This window comes from Cryptomeria japonica, chromosome 3 (genome assembly GCF_030272615.1).
Source record: "Cryptomeria japonica chromosome 3, Sugi_1.0, whole genome shotgun sequence".
NCBI lineage: Eukaryota > Viridiplantae > Streptophyta > Pinopsida > Cupressales > Cupressaceae > Cryptomeria > Cryptomeria japonica.
Genome location: NC_081407.1, coordinates 163,835,439 through 163,842,918, shown reverse-complemented (window position 1 = coordinate 163,842,918; position 7,480 = coordinate 163,835,439). Strand labels below are relative to the sequence as shown.

Sequence of the window (7,480 nt, the reverse complement as noted above, 5' to 3'; positions counted from 1 at the left end):
TATACAAGTGTGAGACTAAGGTGGGGACATCATGCTAGAGGTTACTTTCAACCCATAACCTTTGTCTCAATTGATAGACTTAAGTAAAGAACAATTTAACCATCAATAAATAAAATATAGAACATGATGATACATTAACATAGGTTAATTAATATAGACATATTTTTAAATACATAAGATCAAATGGTGTTATTTTTATAATATCTTGTTCTACTATTCAAATGTTAGTTGTACTTTACTACATTATTATTATTTTATTATGTCAACACAAATACTAAATTCAACAAATTGTCCATAATCATAATTTCAGATAAAATAATCTTTAGCATATCTTATATATGGATACTCTTATATTTAATTGTTATAAAAGAAATCATCATAAAATATTTATATTAAATATAATATTCTTCTTTACAGATATTCCTAATTTTAAAATTTCCAAACATCATTTAAAATATAGAATCAATAATATATATTTATTTTATTTTTCAAAAATATTAAGAAATTATCCTTTAAGAAAATTACTTTCTTTATTTTTCTTTCTTTCTAACTTTATAATTTAGTTTTCACTTGAAAGAAGGAATTAAAGAGTAAAACAAAAAAGATTGAAAATAAAATCAAGAGTACAATTTCACATTCCTTTTAAAAGAATAATTTTTATAAAAGAATTTGCAGAATATTGCTTTTCACATCTTATACATAAATCTTTAAATCATAAAAGAATTTTTATTTATTTTTATTTTTCTTAACTTTTTAATCAAGGAATGATGGATTGAGATAGAACCACCCATTTCTTTTTTCCTTTTTCCATAAACATTGAAAGAAAAAAATCATTGATATAATTGGTGGAAAGGCAATTGAATAATAACGAGTTAATGAAAATTGGTGCAATTGATATAGTACTAGCCTAACGACAAGTACTAATAAAATAACCACGTAAAGAGATTAATGTCGGATGACCTCTTCAAAGCTTGATCTTGTTTTCGTTAGTAGTCAAATATTTCCATTCTTAAGCTTTTTCCAATTTCGATTTCTAGACTTTCAATTTTTTTGGATTTGCCCATTACAATTTCAAGGCAATTTTGTAATAATTTTGTCTTTGGTTGGTTTTTCAACTTCTAAACTCTGTATGTATTTTCTTTCTATTTTAATATTAATACTATGGACTATGGCCCCTTATTTACATTAAATTTATAAGTTATGCCATAAAGTTTAGTCTTCTTAAAATGTTTTGACCTTGTGACAAAATGTTTTGTTCATAAATTGTTTTCTTTAACATATCTATGTAAAAATGTTTACTTTTCATAATCAAATATATTTGAACTTTCGAAAAGATTTTTTTGTTTGATTTTTATTGGTTGCTACTAAAATGTTTATTCACTTGTTTGTTCCTTGGTAGAAGTATGAATAGTTAGGAAACATGTAATAATATTATAATGTAATATAGTACATTGATAATAGTATAATTATATAATACAATAATATTTAATAATATGTAATAATAATAATATTATAATATTAGTGCAACTTGAGTTGGCCTAGTTGTGGAGAAATCGTGCTCTTGAAAGAGAGGTCACAAGTTAAAAAAATAAAAAATAAAAAATAATATTAAAATATATTATAAATTTTTATTTAAATATTTCTAATTTTCTATATAATATAATCTTTATTAATAATATAATATTTTTATCTAATAACTATAATGATTATTTTAGTAGAATATTATCTTAATTATATTATGTTATTATTGTCAATTTTTTTTTATTATCTTTAACTAAAAAATTAAAAAATAATATTCAATTTTTGTTAGGTTTAATTCTCATACTTTAATAAATTTAATTTTTATATGGTATATATAAAAATTAAAATGCAGAATAAAAAAATATTCTTTTTTCATTAAACTAAAATATAGAATTATAATTATTTTGAAATTAAAAATGAAAACTTAATAAATAAAATACCTATATTTTAGTTTAAAAAATATATATGTAAGAAATGTTCACTTTTCATAATCAAACATTTCTAAACATTGTACAATATTTCAATGTTGAACGTAATAGAATCACTTTTTAATATTGATTAATCTATCATCATAATTTAAATATTAATTATAAATCATACAAATACTCCATATATATATATATATAAATCAACAAAAATATTGTAATTAAAATCTACGTCATCACTAAGAGAAAGTTATATAAAATTGGGATTGAATGTATTTTTAAAGTGCACATATTGCTTTCACTACAGAAAACCTTCGCATCTGATAAGCAGAGCATCATCATTTAACTCTTAAATATTATTTAGAAATAATTGTTCCAGTTGAAACCGACTAATAATGACAAATGTTTTTTGAACCAGAAAAAAGGCATTTTAACAACAATTTTTTTAATTTATAAACTAGAATATTTTTCATCTCAGAGGCTAACTCGAAGAGATCTCGAAGGAACAGGAATGCAATATAATGGATGGGAAATTGTGGATTTGCCCATGGATATATGATTGTTATAATTGGGTTTTAGTTATGGGCTTGGAATGAGCATTCAAGAGGGAGTTGAGTGTAATTGAACCTAGGTAGATCATCACAGTAATTGTAAATAAGATAATTATCCCAAACCCACTTCATCTGTCTCTGCTGGGATAAGTTCAGACTACTATACTCTGGTCCATTCCACCAGTGATTTCCCTGGTTAGTGGAGGAACACAAAGCAAGGCTGCCATTATAGTCCTCCACATTCCACACACAGCCTTTAAGTGTGAGATTTGACAAGGAGGCAACGAAGGGTGCACTGGAAAAGTCAATTTTCACTCTGCCTCCTTGTGTTGCCCACTGGTCTCCATTATACAGGCTTGAAAACATTCTCATTGGCTTCTCTTTCAGATATGGCACTCCATCCCCTTAATGGTTGGGAAACACTCTGAGGGGCACTCCATCTACCATTATCCTGAATCAGAACATTCAGATCTTGCTTAGTCACATTAGATCATATGGTGAGACAAACAAATGGAGAGAGGCAAAGGATTTACGTGATCTGAGATGGGTTCCAGATGATTGTGTAAGTCTTGAAGTCAGCAGTAGGATCAAACCATAAATAAAATTGCTGCTTTTTGCCACCTTCACCTTGGACAAAGATGTTAGTGTGCAGGATGTATGGCTGCCCTGAAGTGTTTCCCAAGAATTCCATATCCATTTCATCATGTTGGTCTCCACCAGAGTGAAGCTGCAAAAATAACTCTGTTAGATGATCATAACGCCTGACAATTAATTGCAGGTAAACAATTGAGGTTGACTATTATGGTATAGATTGTTTAATACTTTCTCACTCACAATATACAGTTGAGATCAATATACTAATTTTAAAAAATGTTCCTTCACATGCACATAGATGGGATCTCAAATCATATTTGAGTATGACCCATCTCTTAGTATGATTATAGAATCTATGTATAATATGATTTTATGATCATAATGCCTTACAATTAATTGCAAGTAAACAAATGAGGCTGACTGGTAGGACACAGTAAACATAAGATCTTCCCTCTAAATATAGTTGATTATTACTATATAAATGAAACTCTTACTCACATAGAATGTAGTGACAGTGCCTGCGGAATTTCCAGGAACTAGCTTCATACTTATATCGAATTTCCCAAACAAAAACTCTTGTTTTGACTGGATTAACGAACCTGTTTGCAAAACATCCCACTGAAATTATTAACACATATAAGCATATACTGTTTTACTGAACTAAATTGCATAAAATATACCAGCAGCCTGATCAAGAGTAAGCTGCAGATCCTGGCCATTGTTGAATATGTTAACAAGTTCATTGCCCCATTTGACGTCTACATCTTGGTAGAAGTTGCCATAAACCATTGGAGTTGCAGTACACAAGAGCAGACCCACAATACAGTAGAAAGCAATGAAAGAAGCCATAGCCATGGATGTGGCTTAATGTTGTTGAAATGCTCTCAACGGCGAGGAAAAATGAGAGCAAATGAATGGAGAAGGCTTCGTGGGTGTTCTCATAAATAAGAGAAATTGGAAGAAGACTAAGACCCAGCTGTATGGCGAAATACCAAACTAGTAGCTGTGCCGTTTATGATTATTGGCTTAACTCCTATATCTGTGCCCAATTTGAATGGAGTCTGTCATTTTAAACAATACGGTCGCAGGTGAGATCTACAATTGTTAATGGCCGGTAAGATATGTATTTTGGTTTTGATTTTTATCATTGCCACCGACCGATTTTTTGAGAGAAATGGATGCTTTACAGGAAATCCGTTAGGTAAAGAATGTTCAATTAAGCAAGTGATAATATGTTCTAAACAACATATATCATGAGAGTGTTAATGGATGTATAGGAATGACTATTTTGAAATGAATCATCGGTTATTATATACAGTAATATCATGAGCAATTTAAGGAACTGCAGAATGGTCATAGAGTCATTGTTTTTAGATATATCAAGATAACAAGTGATGCAATGCGTCAAAGTTTTTGTTAATAGTATAGTTTGTTTAGAGTAGATTAAAGTAAAAATAAAGATGGAAGGAGAAGAAAAGGAATGAGAGAAATAGATAGAGATAGAGGGATCTAGATAAAGATGAGGAGATAGACAAATAGAGAGGAAGAGATAGAGGGAGAGATAAAGGTAGAGAGAAAGAGATTAATAAACAAATAAGTATATAGGAAGAGGGAGAGGGAGAGGGAACAAATTACAAATACATATGATGATGATGAAATTATGATTATGTTAACTGCTTTAGACTTGAGACTTTATACAATACAATGGAAGACAATAGGTGTCAAAGTAGCCTAGTGCAAGAACTAGGTTGTTGATGTAAGACTAATTGCTATAAGATAAACACTGGATGTCAATACACATTGAAGTACTATAAACATACTTGGAGACAAAACCCATTAGATAGGAGATATCTAGTTTCGTATGAATCAAATATATCAAGCTCCAACAAGTTGTATATAATATTTGTTTTTAATTTATACTATTAATCATTTACTTAAATAATTTTTTTTTATTTTTAGAAAAGTATATTTATTTTAAAATTATGATATTTAAATAGATTGTTTGTCTTTACGATGGATTATGTAATTGTCCTTTTTTTATTTGTATTAGGAAACAATTAAAAAAAAAATATAAATTAAATTTTTGATTAAAATGCCTTGCAATCACTTAAAATGCAAAACTTAAGTTGCTCATCAGTAAATGAACCAACATGAATCAGCTAATGAGGTGAATAGAAAGTCCTATAAATAAGTTAGAGCAGCTTTTCCAATTGAAATATATGGTAAATTTATAAATTTTAATTATTAAAATCCAAGTTTATTATTCATCCATGTGTTTTGTAATTGCTTTAGATTAATAATCATTCTAATAGTCATGTATTTAATTAAATAGACGAGCCAATATAAAACAATTGATCCTCTAAATAAAAACTATTATAGAAAAGTTAATGAAGTTTTTTTGGTGAATGTATTATAGTATTGAAAATGGACATTTTTAAAAATAAACTAAGATAATTTTATGTTATTTCATATGCATTTCTTCTCTTTAATTTTTCACAGGACATTTTTAGAATAAACTAAGATAAATGAAGATTCTTGTAAAAAAGTAAGAGTATCTTTTTTATTTTATTTTATAAAGTAAATATATAAATTTTAGTTACAAAGATCCAAGCTTAGGTTTATAATGAGAAGCTATCCGCCTCATAGTAAAGAGACAAAATGTTTTAAAAGAAAATGAATAGAGACATTTAAGACTAATAAGCCTTTGTAAGTCTCAATAGAGTTAAATAGTAGGGGTTTACTTGTGTTGAAAGAATTATATTTTATTTTGTATTCTGACTTTTAATTAATTTAAAGACTGTTCCACATTATATTATCATCTTTTTAGACTTCAAAAGAAATTTGTTTTAAAAGAAAATGAAGAAATTTATTTAAGATTAATAAGAATTTATAAGTCGGAAGTTGCATAATTTGTCATTTTTCCTTATTTACAATATTTGTAATTAGAAGATGGACCTACACTTGGAAGGATGTCGCGCGGGCGAGTTCTGTAGAGGGCCGAGCTAGGGTTCCGAGGTCCTAGCTCGTGATCGGGGGTTTTTGCTGGGTGTCCAGGGTGAGCGGTGAAGGGTGTGCAGTGCGGGGGGGTTTGGGTAGTGCGGGGAGCAGCGGAGGGCGGAGGGGAGAAGTGCAGCGGTTTGTGAGTGGGTACAGGTTGCGCGGCTCGACCGCCTTTCTAAACAAGCAATGAGTTCCCGTGGGGCTGGGGGCCATGGGTGGACCTCCATCCTGGGTGTGTTGGGGAGGGGTGGAGTTTTGGGGGTGTTTTTCTCTTTCGGGCCCCTTTGGGGTTTAGGGTTTTGTCCTCCTTGCGTTTTATGATGAGTATTGGCGGGGATGCTTCTAAGGATCAGCCAGCCTTAGATTTTCGTGTTGTGGTGGGATCAAAACCTCCATCACAGAGCATGAAGACATTCAATACTAACCTTTACTCCTCAGACATGGGATCTGGTAGTGTGGGTAGCTCTCGCATTTTGAAGATTAATGGTTGCTTGGAGAGATGCAACAAGAGGCCAAAGCTGGTTATTCCTCCTGAGATGATAGTGGAGGACGTCGAATATTTTTCAAAACACTCGCTATATTGTAAACTTTTGGGAATGAGGGTTTCTTTGCAGTTTTTGGAAAACTAGGTGCAAAGGACTTGGGCCCCAGAGGGGGAAATGGAGATTATGCTGCTGGCAAACAACTACTTCATGGTTACCTTCAACTGCATGGAGGATCGCAATAGGGTCTTCGAAGGTGGTCCATATTTTTACAACCAGGTGGGGTTGTTCATCAAACCTTGGTATGCAGGGTTTAACCCTTCGGAGGAGCTCCCTAATAGGGTTCTTGTGTGGGTTTGTTTACCACATTTTCCCGTGGAATGCTGTTGAGAAGATGTGCTCTAGATGCTTGCCGCTCTGCTTGGGAAGCCAGTGAGATCCTCTACGCAAACCCTGGGGAGAAAGGTAATGACCTTTGCGCGTATCTGTGTTGAAATTGATCTTAGTAAACCCTTGCCAGATGCTATAGATATGTGCACAGGATCTTATTTTTGGGTTTAGCAGTTAGATTATGAGACTTTACCTTTTCGCTGTCGGTTGTGTCATGAGCATGGTCATTTACAGCATAAGTGCCCTAGGTATAAACCGGTGATGCACCAACCCTAGCTATCGAAATTGAGCCAAGATAGGGCTGAAAAAGGGAAAGCTGCTATGTCTGTCGAGGCTAGGGGTATTGATGGTTTTGTCCCAGCTAAGACAAAGAACAGGAATCGAGGACAAAAAAGGCCTTTGCAAGAGAGATAGGAGGAGGACACCTTCAACAAATTTGAAGTCTTGGATGACCTTTGCCATCAGGAAGTTAATCCAGGGCTAACCCCTTTGGATCAAGGTGCGTCAGGAGGGGCCC

At 31.8% G+C, this 7,480-nt stretch overlaps 1 pseudogene; it reads right to left on the bottom strand.

The window, feature by feature from the left end:
* Positions 1–2,521: 2,521 nt before the first annotated feature.
* Positions 2,522–3,946, bottom strand: LOC131043357 (putative xyloglucan endotransglucosylase/hydrolase protein 13; annotated as a pseudogene).
* Positions 3,947–7,480: the final 3,534 nt, after the last annotated feature.